This window comes from Myiozetetes cayanensis, unplaced genomic scaffold (genome assembly GCF_022539395.1).
Source record: "Myiozetetes cayanensis isolate MyiCay16 unplaced genomic scaffold, myiCay2020 scf2-11, whole genome shotgun sequence".
Lineage (NCBI taxonomy): Eukaryota > Metazoa > Chordata > Aves > Passeriformes > Tyrannidae > Myiozetetes > Myiozetetes cayanensis.
The window spans coordinates 81,184,908-81,198,806 of NW_026087411.1; the positions used below are offsets into that span (position 1 = coordinate 81,184,908).

The 13,899-nt window shown below is 38.8% G+C and overlaps 1 long non-coding RNA gene across 1 annotated transcript; it reads left to right on the forward strand.

Moving 5' to 3' along the window:
- Positions 1–1,055: 1,055 nt before the first annotated feature.
- On the forward strand, positions 1,056–13,198 carry LOC126639559 (uncharacterized). The gene is made up of 3 exons (XR_007628838.1): positions 1,056–1,191; positions 8,238–8,496; positions 13,038–13,198. It is a non-coding gene; the product is annotated as an uncharacterized LOC126639559 (long non-coding RNA).
- The last annotated feature ends 701 nt before the right edge of the window (positions 13,199–13,899 follow it).

Here is a 13,899-nt window from a genome sequence, read left to right on the forward strand (position 1 = left end):
AAGTACTACTGTGCAGTGCCAACTTATTCTGTGAAGTACCACTGGATATATTAAAAATGCACTAATTGCAGCGGAAATTGTAAGGCTTTCAGCATAAGTGGCAGAGATCACATGTATATGTGATGTTTTGGTTTTTATTGGAGCGGTATAAACGGCAACCAAATATTCCTAATGTTCCCATATAGAAGTCTTCCCTGCATAATAGTCATTAACCCGTGCTCTGTTGTTCAGAACCTGAAATTACTGCCTTAATTTCAGTAGTGTTAAAGTTCATGTAGTTTTGAAACTGAATTTAGTTTCTCCTAGCTTGTGGATTTTATATCTCATGTAACTCAGACCATGAGCAAATCTCCTGTTTTGATAATCAAAATTTAGCTCACTGAAGGAGCTGAGATTTAAAAAATTCCCCTGAAAGGGAGCTATGTAGAGTGAGATTAAATACTGAAAAGGCTTTATGAAAACTCAGTAGTATCGTAATTATGTGCTGTCTCTCAAATGTGCCTTTCTCCTTGTAGACTGTAGTCAGGCTTGGCACACTGGCTGCAGTGCTGAATGTTTCAAACTGCCTCTGTTGGCTTATGAATTATTTCAGTAGTTTTATTCTGAAAACTGTATGATGCTTTCAGTCTTAAATACAGGAGGTGCCTGCTGATTCTCAGGGGACTGAGGCAAAGGAATCAACCAAGAAGCATAGTGGTGTATCGAGGGGCAGCTCCTACCTTGTGTAGAGTGGAGTCCATCCTCACCACAGCCTTATAAAGCCAATATTTTTTTTTTTTTTCATCTATCTCAACTGATATGCTAAAGTGGTGGCATATGGCAACAAAGGTTTTAAGCCCATTGCAAAATGAAGGTAACTACTGAACTGGTGCAAACTTTTGTTAGAACATGAAGTCACGTTTTGCAATGTCTTTGTCTTACCCTGTTTTGCAGAGGTCAGCATAAGGCTGTCTTCTCTTACCTTTCTGTCACACGGTGTTGGAAGTCACAATGATTACATCTGTAGTTGGGAGTTCCCTCTTGTTAAGCTTGTTCTCTCACCAAGGGAAAATGAAATGCCTGTGCTTTTGGGCTGTCTAGGAATATATAAGGGGCAACCTTTCCAGTTGGAGTGTTCAGAGGCTGCATTCAAACAGTGGGATCTTTGAAGGGGAATGGCCCTAAATTTGGGGGAAAACACCAATAGAACAGGTAAGTAGAATATAACTAATACCATTCGTATTAGTATATCTATCTCCTTTTCATTTTCTGAGGAGCGTGTTCCCATTTCTCTCCATTTGGTTTGGATGAGACACCACTGATGGATCAAAGAGATCTTTACTGGCTGTATTCATCTTAGGCCTCACAACCTACTTGCCTCCGTGTTTTTGTGTTAGTAAGATTTTAGGGGGAAAGCTGTCAGAGTTTGCTTACTGATGGTATACTGTTTACTTGTTTCAATTGTTTCATGAATGGGAAAGGAGCTTTCTCTGTTCATCATCTCTCTCCACATGCACATTTGTATCTCCTTCTCATCTTTGCGTAAAGGAGTTGTCGATAGGAAATGTCAGCATGGTCAGAATTATCCTTAAACAAGAGTTTAAAGCAGATTACCGTGTCATTCATTGTATAACGTTATAATATATACATTGCTATTACTGTGGTTCTACTGGGGCGAGGTCTTGACTGGATTCTCAGAAACCTTACTGCAGGGACAGAAATATGAAAGTCCAGCGAGCTCTTAAAGCTTTGCTAGCACAAAATGTGTTGTATGTTAAATAGGAAAGGAAATTAATTATGAACTATTTAAGGCAATCTACTTTGGGTAGGACTTCTTATCAGTACTATGGTAAGATGGGTGTGTTGGAGAAAAGGAACTCTGAACAGATAACTTCTGCATCAGCTCTTTTTAGGCAAGGAAAACATTGGAACTTAACCTCCCTGTGAAGCCAATGCAAGGAGGTTTATGCCTTTGAAAGGAGCAATGTAGCAGACTGAAAATCAATGCTTTACCTTATCACATTTATACTTACCACTGCTTCTTTGGTTTTGTCTTAGTCTAACTGGGTTCTCCTGAAGGACTGTAAAGCTGTTTAGTTTAGTAATCTCTGGCTACAATGATGAAGAATATTTTGAAAAATCAAATGTTTTGGTAAGATAGACTACTGCTTCACAAGCATTTTGCATGGGAGAATCATGGCCAGCCTCAACTTACATGGTGCGCATGTGGCTATGTGGAAATAACAAACTTAAACTTTCTGCTCTTTAATATGGTCCTGTGAACAACTGTACACTGCTCATCATAGCCAGATATTCACTAAACTATGGTGTACGGATCAGGACTTTTGTTTGTTTGATTTGTTTGTTTCATTTGTTTCATGACCTATTCTTTGTTTGTTTGTTTGTTTGTTTGTTTTTTTTTTTTTGGTGGTTTTTTTTTTGGTAATGTCACCATCCCATACACGCACACCTCCTCACCCCCATGACCCCCTCCCAAGTGAAGCTACAGATGAGAAAAGAGAAGTACAGAGACACTGGCTCTGGATAGGGATTGTGGACTAGCATATGAAGAATCTCCTCCCATTTCAGTCAAAGGAAAATTTAGGATAAATCAAATAGGAATAGTTATGCCTTGCATTATTATTTGGACACAGCAAAGATAATGGGTCAGGTAAAAACTGTTGGAATTGTCACTTTCTGTTTCATTTTTGTCAATTCTGGCATTTGGGAAGAAACAGAAACAGTTCCATGTTTTCATTCTGGAAATATTAGTAATAGCTCATAGCAGCTGGAGGAGATGCAGTGGGTAGAAGAGGAAAGTACAAACACATGTCAACTGAAAGATTTATCATAGAATAAAAGTTGATCTTTTATTTATTGAGAACATTAATCAATGTCCGTTCTGGAAGAAGGAAGATTTTATGAATAGGAATTTTATTATTTCTTTAATTAACGTATTAAAAGTGACATCCCTAAGTTCAGGGTTGGATGTTTGTAATGCTGCTTTGGACTCTGAAGCAGTATGCTGACATCCAACAGACTTGAGAGCTGGTTTTTTGACTCTTGTCTAGATATTTCTAACATTTTTAATAACATCTCTTTTGGATTCTACTGCTGACAGCAGAATGATGATTAATTTCACATCCTGGGTGTTGAATTCCAGTTCATGGGAAGAGAAACTAAAGCTTAAGTTCAAGTGTGAGGCAGAGGTGCAAAATGAATTCAGAGTTCTACGTCCTGTTGAGTTGTACACATAGAGTATTTCACTTGCAGTTTTTCAGATTCTAATCAGATACTAGTTTTCCAGCCCTGTGTTCCCCCAAGTATCTGTGCCTTGAATATGTGCAGAAAGGATGGCTGCTTCTTCGTGTACTCTCCTGTGGTGGTGCAGCTGTGGTGCAGTTCAGCTGAGCTATGGTTGTAGATGCAATGTACTGAACTTGAGCCATTGCATCATTCATGGCATTCTTCTATCAGTTTAACCCATTTTGGATCAGGCTGAAAGGGAGAAAATAAAAAATTCAATTGCATTTATTTTAATGTCTTATGCATTGAAGTGACTGAAACACTGCCTTGCAGCAATAACATTATGAAGGGCTGGGTTAAGGTTCTATCATGGTATTTTGATGGTAAGTACTAATTATACAGTACAGAAAGCTTGCTTGAGTAGAAAAGACAAAAAAGCAAAAATTATTTTCTCGTTAAACCATTTCATGCTCTTGACCTGTGACATGGAGGTTATGGTAACTCCTAGACAGTGATATGGAGGTATAGGCAGCTAAACAGGAAGGAGGAGGATGGAGAGTCGACTGAAATCAGGAGCCGTTTTTGTTCTCATGCACCATCACATACTCACATCCATGACAGGAAATGCTTCCAAATGAGCAGAGAAAATTTCAGGCAAAATCGACCTGGTCCCCTGTGGCTAAAAGTATTTCAAGCACATAAGTTATCACAGAGACTCTTTTGGTTCCCTCCTGTTCTGTGTGAGACAGAAGCGAGAAAAGAATTCATTGTCCTGGTCCTGTTTCTTCTTGCACATGTGCTGTCTTCACCAAGTAAAAACTCCTGAAAGTTATTTTCAGTTTTTTTATGTAAGATCATAGCTCCCTGTTCAGGGAGACTGCATCACTCGTCCTTCTGTCACATTAGTTTGAGACAGTAAATTTAAAATCAAGAATTGGAAGGGTAGAAGTGAGAAAACTTATGTGTTGAGTTAAAGACCTTTAGTAGGTAAATCAAAAACTGCACATACAAGCAAAGCAAAACAAGGAGTTCATTCCCCACTTCCCATGGGCAGGCAGGTGTTCAGCCTTTCCCAGGAAAGCAGGGCCCCATCACTGGTAATGATGACTTGGGAAGACAAACGCCATTACTGTGAAGACTCCTGCTTCCTTCTTCTTTCCAAGCTTTATGTGCTGAGCGTGATGCCATAGGGAATGGAATGTTCCTTTGGTCAGCTGGGGTCAGCTGTCCTGGCTGTGTCCCCTTCCAGCTCCTTGTGCCCTGCTCAAAAATAATGAAAACATCCCAGGGTGTTATCAACACTGTTTTCGGCCCAAATCAAAACACAGCCCCATGCAAGCTAATATGGAAAAAATTAACTCTATCCCAGCCAAAAGCAGCACAATTTGTCAATACAAAATTATCTCTAACCTGAACAAAGAGAGTGTTCTCCATAGTAACTGTAATTCACTGAAGCGCTCAGTCCTACACTGAAGGGAATTTGTAAGTAAGTTCTTTCATGTACGTAGCAGTATCTCCCAGGGAGAAAGATTGGTGCTTACAGAGCTTTTGTATTTCTAGCAGATCTGGGCTTCTTGGACACTTTGCAATCATCTTTCTTCTGAATGATCAGTCCTACTCTTGTTTCTGTCTGTAGACCTGCTGGAGCCAGTGACCTCCACAGATGTTTAGGTTGGAATATTTTGGCATTGATGTTGTCAAGGAAGAGGGTTTTTTTCAATTAAAAAAATTTATTCTTTGTTATTTTAATAGAAGATTTGGTTTTCCTCTGTATGGGACAGTGATATGGTGGTAATGTTATATGCACATATTTCTACAAACTCTGTGCAAGACAACAACCATACTCTTCCACTGAAATATTCTTCTTTCTTTTTTAGTTTCCTTTTTTTTTACTGTTTTTTTTTTCTGTTTTCTTTTTACCTTTTTTCTTTTTAATTTTTACATCTTTTCTTTCATTTTCGATGTTTATGTTTTTTCCTTTTTTTTTTTTTTATTTTTAACCCTGTAAAGATTTCTCTGTAGCTAACAAAACTCTAAAATATAAAACCTGCTGCCAGTGCTATGAGCTCTCATTATCTCTTTGCCACTTGACTTCTGCAAGTATTGTGACCTCTTAACCCACTGTCCTGGGCAGAATTTGGCAAATCATAGAATCGTAGAATTAACTGGGTTGGAAGAGACCTCTGAGATCATCAAGTCCAACCCTTGATCCAACCCCACTGTGATTACTAGATCATGGCACTCAGTGCCACATCTGACTTTTCAGAAATAGCCTTCCCTCTGATGGTGACTCTGAGTTTTGACAACCCTTTTGTTTTTGATGATCCACTCATCTTCTAAGCAATGCTTTCAATCTGACTTTGAATCTAGTGTCTGCATTAAACTTCTCAACGAGGCAGGGTGGTTGATACTTTCTGTTTGGTTGTGAGGTCAAAGTTCTTGTTCAGTTGATGTGTTTTCTTATAGCAAGGCCACTGCCTCAGCAGTTAGCTGTCTACCTCTTAGTCACTTTAGTTGAGTACCTGTTTTGATTGCCATATTTTTTAAAAAAACAAAACAGAACAAAAAAATACACCCTGAAACTCCCACAACCCAGTAATAAACTAGGTGGGAAAAAGAAAAAAAGGCATCTCCTTACTGGCTGATATCCTCTAATATCCTTTGCTAGTAGTTTTTACCTACTCTTAAAATTTCTGACTGGTTTTGTCAAGCAGACATTTATTTTAAGATGTTGTTTCCAAGTATTTCTTGACCATCTGTTGATAATGAAGCTGATGTGCAATCCAGCAGCTCAGTGCCTTTTGCTGGAATGGTACTTCTGCTCTGCCTGGCTGATCTTATGCTGTATGCTGATTGCCTCTTCATTCACCATCTTATTTTTCAGGATGTGGTAGCTGGCTTCCAGCTCCTATCAACATTTAAGCTGCAGTGTGCTGAGACAGTATCCTGTATAAGCTTACTCAATTTGTTGTCTCAGCTGGTGAAAGTACTTGTACGTTTTTGAGAAAATACCAGATAGTTTTAAATCCTAATGGTTATTGCACTGATAATGCTAAGGATGGATATCTGCAGTAGCATTTTTACTTCTTCAGAGTCAGTGATAAACATTGTGTTACTTATGTACTATGAATGATTCATAACTATCCTGTTTTTATTAAATTTTCCTTTTTTTTTTTTTTTGTCCTATATCTTAGGCCTAGTGTATATCTGAGGTTTAGTTGCTATATGCATTTTTTTTATTTGGAACCTGTGACTATTCCTCCCTAGGAGATATTTCAATCTTTACCCCTTTTCATGTGACTAACTGTTGTTCATAACAAAGATCCCAGACTCATCTTATTGTATAGTTTTAATTTGCACTATTTAGTATAGAGTTTCTCATGGGAAAAAAGGTGTTGATTTTCTCTCTTTGGTTTCTGTTTTCCTGTTCAGTCACTGCTGTCTTATTTTTTTTTGGCGGGGGGGGAGGGATGACTAACCATTACATTTTACTTTTTTTGTTTTATCAATGTCATCTGTGAGAAATCTCAAAGTTATTGGCAAGTAAATTTGTTCCTGAAACCCTTGACATGATGATTCCATGTATAAGGTTTTTCTGTTAAGTTTTCCACATGACGTCACTGTCTTTCTTTTGTTTTTTTGCATCTTGTACGTTTACTGTTGATTGAGTGCAGGTTTATTTTCTGTGTCACTTGCCCCTTTCTTCTCAGTGTCTTGTCTCTGCCACTGTGTGACTTGTGTTTGCATATAAGCTTGTTTATCAGGTTTGTGCAAGTCTCTACTGTTTGCTAGGGTTTGTGTCTTTCTGTGCTTTCATTTCAGGTACAACCTTTTCCTTTTCTGTTACTAGTACCATCTGTTCATCTCTGGAAACTGGTTAGTTACACAAGTCTGTCTTTTTTTGTAGCGTGGTGAAATATTATTGTGGGGTTCCTTCAACTTCTTGATAGCACTGTTCAAAAATATCTTCCACACATGCCATTTTTGTATGCCTTTAAACTGCTTTTGGAGAATTCTCAGGATTCCTCTGCCTCCTGCCCCAAAGTATGCTGTTTTATGTAAATTCCCTGGCATTGTGTAGCAGCAGTTTTTAATTGCTGCTCCTTGCTCTGCTGTGCTTGGCTTCCTCTTTCCCAATTTTTTTCCTCTCCTTTTACTGCAGTTTCATAATATCTCTCATTATCTAGGGAAACACTACTTACTATACATCCTCCCTTTAAAGTTCATCTGCTTGGAAACCAGAATCTGATCTACTCACATATTCTCATTGGTTATATTTTATTTATACGTTCCTCTGCAATATTCATAATATCTGATTTTGTGTCTGTTTCTGCAATGTTATATCTAGACCTGTTTCCAGCTTTGTTTCACCATGGAGCCACAATCTCTATCCATTTTTTTCTAGTCTTTTTATTAGATCCAGATGCAAACAGTTGTGGGTTTTGTGTGGTTTTTTTTTGTTTTGTTTTGGTTTTTTTTTTAATCCCATATTAAGGGTTTTTTAAATACCATTTAGAAATGGAATTGATGTTTCCTATCTTTTCTGTGCTTCTGCAGGGGCCTATAAAACTGCAGTCAGACCCATCTCTGGTAGCAGTTTTCTGTTCCCACAGTGTTTTGCTAATTGTTATCCAGCACATTGGACATTCAAAGCCATTCTCATACCCACCTGGGATTCCCCCTTTCTGATACACTTTGACATCCTATCTCATATGTAACTTTTCAACACTTAGTGCTTGTGTTTTATGTAGCTTAATTAAATATCTCTGAAATCAGATTCAGAGAAGTCAATGAGACTTGAGTAAGATAAGGTAAATCAATAGAGGAACTCTGCCAGTCCAGGAAAATAGGTCTTTCAGCTACTTCTAGCTGAAAATTGCCAATACCAAGCATGTCTCCTTCATCCTGACCTGTGTAAACTCTCATAATTTTAGAGAATAGGGATGCAGACTTTTGTGAGAAGCGTGTGTAGAGCTTGCTGTGGGAAGCTCAACAGTGTGTTTCTGTCTCAGGAATGGTGTCTGGCCATGCCATGTGAAGACACGGGCGATGCAGGAGAAAGCCTCTGCTGAGTTGTCTCTCCTTGTGGGCTTTACTACAAGGCTGTGGCACTGGAAGAAGCTTTCTCACATGCGGTGTGATGCTTCAGAGGAGGTCAGAAATTCTGCTTTGGGTAGTCTGTCAGCATGCTGTTTTGGTCTGAGAAGAAATTGGGAAGCACAGAGGACTGAAACAAGTGAATGAAGAAGCACCAATGAAACTTTCCTGGGGGTGAGCAAGATTCGTGTTTGAGTTGTTTGTTCTGTAGATGGGAGATAGAGGAAAATCCTATAATGCTTCTGTTTCCTCCTATCCCTGTTTTTTTAAGTATTCTCTACTTATTTACTAATTTTGCATTTGAAAAAAATCCTACTTTTCCTGGGCTGAAAAAGAGCTTCAGAAACTGAAAATGTCAGTGGCTCTTCCAATATAGAACTTCATATTCTTACCTTCCTTTTCTGTTCTTAACAAAGAAAACTTCTTTATATTAAAATTAAAGACTGAAAATAACCCAGTGAATTAAGAATTTAAAAAGTCAGCAAGTTTTGAAATTGCAACATTATAATCAAATCTTGATGTAAGTGCAACTGTTTTACATTTAATACATGCAATCTTTTTGAAAGACAACTGACAGATCTATAGGTCTACTGGAATATTCTGAGCAGTTTTGTCTTCTCAGTAGTGGGTTGACTTTAAATCTTTCCTTAGCTTCAGCTTCCAATAATTTACTTTGTGTGCAATGTGTTCATAATATATATATATTTATAATCTATATGTATTTATAATCCCAGAGTATGTAACCAAGTAACAGCTCTTGCTGGAAACTTTCTGGATTTTTTATTATTTTCTTCTTGAAGTCCGCTTTGAAATGTGAATATTTGGGTTCCATGGTCTGATACAGCACTCCACTGAAGTCATAGTATAACCAAATTATGAGATATATTAAGTTTCCCTGCTTTTCTCATCTGACTTGTTGACACGCACAAAAATCCTGGTAACCCTTCCACCTAATATTCCGTGTTTACGTTCATCTCATTATCCCTACTTTTCCATCATCACTGGTTTTTTTGGGTAATCTCTCATACTAGCAAGTGGCATTCATTTTTTACTCTATAGGTATGATTTTAATTTAATGTGTGGAGTTATGTATTAGGTACATACATGCCTGTTGCATTCAGAGGTCACAGTGGGCTTTTGGAGCACCTTTTGCTATGTCTCTGCAGTAAAATGATACCTGTGAAAGTGGGCTGGGCTTGCTTTCCTCTTCAGCTTTCTGGCTGAAGTAGACACATTCTTCTAAGAGTCATTTCAGGTGTGGTGAATATCACCACTGAGGAAGAACTGGAAAAACTGAAGTTGTTTAGTTTTAAGAAAAGAAGTGGATCTTTCAGAGCAATGGGAACTTACTGCACAGCTGGACCACTGAGGACTTGGCTTAAACATTGTGATAACAACTATGGTGAAGCCTTGCCATGACTTCCCTAGGCAGCCTTAATCACTGAAGTCTTTAAGAATAGGCTGGATGAAGGCAGGTGTAACTAATCCTAACTGAGGATAAGGTGAACTAGGTCCCCATGCAAGTGATTTATTTCTTTCTCATGCAGATAGCCTCCTGCTTAGTAGTTCACCTGAAATCATGACCAGCACCCTTATAAAAAGGGAGCACTTTCTGCCCCTGCTGATATCTGTATGAAACAGAGACCTTTGTGTTAAAGACAGTTATTATATGAAAGGTTCTGCATTAAAGGTTGTTATTATTCCAATGAACTTGTAGTATTTTTTAGTGAGGAGTTGTTATTAACAGTTGATATTCATGAGTCATGCAGCTAAGCATTCGGACTTGCCACTTATTAAGAGCACTGGCAATTCTTTCAGGACAAATTATTTTAGAGTAATTAATAACAACCCCAGAGAGCTACCAAATTTCCACAAATGAATGCTTGGAGGGAAAAAAATTACAGAACTAATAGACATCAAAGCATATATGTCATGTGCCGTGGCTGAATAACAAGGTTTAACTGACTATCAATTTTTACTGCTTGGAAATTACTTTTCTTTAAGCATAATCAGAATTTTAATTATTTCCGTTTATTTCGGCAAGTGGCTTTTAATATGCATCTGTGTACTTAGAGTGTCATTCAGAGCAAGTAGAACTTGGTGTTGTCTCAATGAAAACAGCGTACTAACACTACTATGCCTGTGTGACTTTGTGTAAGATGCCCATTGTTAAAACCCCATTATGTTCTTAATAAAGAGTCACTGTGATTTGGAAAATCCAGTAACTGAAGCAAGAGCCAGGTGCTTTTATCTTGGCAATCAGAAAGATAAGTATAGCACATAAGTGCCTGGCTTTTAGTGGAGAAGTGCAGTAGCAGTATGGATGTGCAAGTGTGTATGAAAAAGAAAAGCAGGCTGACACAAGTACCTGATTGCCTCTGCTTCATTTTACATAGTTTGTAGTAACTGCATAGTCTCTTTAGCCTTGGTCTTCTTCATATAGTGTCCCCAAGCCCCTCAGTTGCTGAAAATTAATTACTGGACACCTTCTGAGCACCTTCTTTTGTATGGAATCATCTACGGAAGCAGAAATTAAGCCATTCTACAAAAAGAGTTCTGCAGTGTTGAACCTCTGAATTAGGTATAGTAACTGTAGGTTTCAGTTTAAATTAGTTTCCCCTAAGTAAAACAAAGGGCGTGAGACTGTTTTGATAAGAAATCACAAGATCATTTAAAGTTTATACATAACAGTGTGATTTCTAGAGACCTTTGCTTGAAAACAAACACTAAAAGATAAACTTTTGGTTAAAACACAGTGATCAAGACTCAGTCAAACTATATTACAATATTTTTAGTTTAAGTGCATTTCTTGTGGTGATGGTTTCCCAGGGTTTTTTGTACTTGTTAGTAGTTAAAGTTAATTCAGTCAAAGTAACTGTAGCCTGGCTGATTTTGTTTTAATTTTTTTTTCCACCTCTTTTGGATGTCATTAAGGAGGTTCAAATATTAAGTCGAAGTGAAGGAAATAAATTGATGTTTCTTGAGGAAAGCAAGAGCAAGGCTGAGTAGGGCACTGGAGAAATGCAATGTTTTAGTTTAGGATTGCTTGGGCTAGACACCATTGCGAAAGAGATAGTGTGTAGCACATAAATTTAGTGCCATAGGCTCAGGTCTCATTATATATACCACTAGTATTGGCCCAGAATTATGCAGTCTACTTGTGGTTGATCTCAAAGTGGATGGAGGGACACTCACTTTGCAGTAAAGAGAAGACATCTAGGAGCCTTACAGGACAGTGGAATGTTGATCTATGAACAAGGCAAGTTAAACAACATGCACAAAACAAATCTGTTTTGAATAAGAAGCAAAATCTACTGTAAAAAACATGCTCTTTACCTTGAGAAAAACTTTATTTCTGCCTTCAGACCTCTTGCCCTGTCACCCCATTTACCTCCAGTACACTTGAACTTGCAACTTCCCACTAAGAGCATCTCCTGTGTCTGCACTCTGTAGACCTATTGTTTCCCTCCTCCACTGCACTCCCCCACCCCTGACACCCCCAGCTTTATTTGTAAGAGTTATACCCATTGACAACTCTGGAAATATTTATTTATTTCCTGGTTTAGATGATGAAGGTGTTTGTGAAGAGTGGTTGCAAGATGTGATTTCCCCTGGTGTAACATCATAACTTTTGTGCCTCCTGTTCTTGTGAGGAGATTTAGTGGACCTTTGAATCAGCAGCCTGTACTGGTGAATCTTAGTTGTGAATTTGGAGGTAAAGAAGAATCTGGGGCTGTGACCAGAGCAGGAGTCTCTGAAGGGTCCAAGTCTCTCTGTGCCAAACCTTCTGCACCACTGACGCACACCAGTAGAACCAAGAAGTTAGGATTTTTTTAAGGAGAACCTTTTTCCTGGACTTTTTCAAACCAGCAAGTGGATCACACTTGCTTCTTGCCTCCCAGTTCACAGTTCCATAGGACTTTTTCTCTGCTATTCATGACTACACAGCATGTTTCTTGAAGCCACACCACTTGCTGACACAGGGCAGGAATGTGAAAAACAAGAAGGCTAGACATCTCAGAAATGCCAAAGGTGAAAATCCCTGCATAACATAGCTGCTTTTTATGTCAATTTAGCAAGTGGAAATGAGGAGGAGAGCCAAAAAGCCTTTAACAAGTTTGGTTTCCACAGACCACGAACAAACAGTGTGTTCTTGGTCTGGAAACTGTAATAGAAACGGGCTCAGACAAGGCAGCCCAGAGCAAGATCTTGTTGCTGTGCTTTCCCTCATTATTCCTCCCCATTTCACACACACACACACACACACACACACACACACACACACACATCATAAGTCACCACCTCAGTTAACACCTGACCACTGATAAAAGGTGTAGCCTTAATTCAAAGCCATAGCCTCTAAATCAACAAACAAAAGGTCTTAGACCTAGTGGTTAAGATGTGGGTAGCTGTTCAAGTCTTGTACAGGGATGAGACTCTGTGTACTGGCAATAGAAACTGTTGGAAAGAAAGCTAGCATAGTTTTGACCATTGTGGGTGAACATGGTTTGAACATATTTTGAACCTAGCCTGACCATGAATATTTCCTCTGAAATTAAAACTTCTCCCAGTTGTTTGCAGTCTGAGTTATTACTGTATTTCCTCATTTTTCTTCCTGCTAAATTTTTTTCCTGTCACCTTCCTATATGATGCCTTTTATCTTACAATTTCTTGTCATTTAATCATTACATATTTCTTCCTTGTTTTGTTTTCAGAAATGTATTTTAGAGACAAAATATCCTGTAATTTTCGAAGGTCCCTCCTTTCTACTTTCCTGCTTGCTGCATCTCATATCTCGCGTCTCCAGCCTCCCAGCAGGTATGCTTAAGATCTTCATGTTTATTTAGTACAAGCAAAGTGTTTTTTACTAAGTCTGAGGCAGTAATTTAAAGCAGTGAGGATTTCAGCAATTTTGTGGTGTACAGGCACTGATGGTGGTTGCTCTGGAAAAAACTCTCTCTGCTGAGACCCTAAGGGTATTATTTCACAAAATGTACACCTACTCCAGAAATGTCAGGCTGTAGGGGAGCAGCTGGAAACCATAGCATGTTACGACTTGCCCTGCTCAGCTAGTCTCCAACTGGTATATAGCTGGGAGTTTGCAACCACTTAGCTTACCACAAAGAGCATATGGATCAGTTTGAATGTCTGGGGGAGCAATGTTCCTTCTTAGCCTTTACTGCCAATTGGTGTGACAATATCTTCTGATTATCTTTGTGCCAATTAGTCCCCAGCTGTGAACTCAAGGTGGGCAGCAGCCTCTCTGAATCTGCTGATGACTGTGTTACTTGGAATTGTGGAGTGGGCAGGGAAGTTTCCAGGAAAGAATGGACTTGCCTTTGGTACATTTCAGGCATGATGTACCTAGTGCCCTGCATCACTAGCTCTGAGCAGGAATGACCAAGTTTGGGTCAGAAGATACAGCCAAATTTCTGGAATGTTGCATGGCATGTAGGCTTAAACAAAACATCAGAAAATATCCCACAGATAAGGAGTAGGTCTGAAGGCATTGCTGGCTCCCCTGAGCTGCTGAGATGTGTAGCTCAGAGCCCATCTTTTACCTCACCATGTAGGATC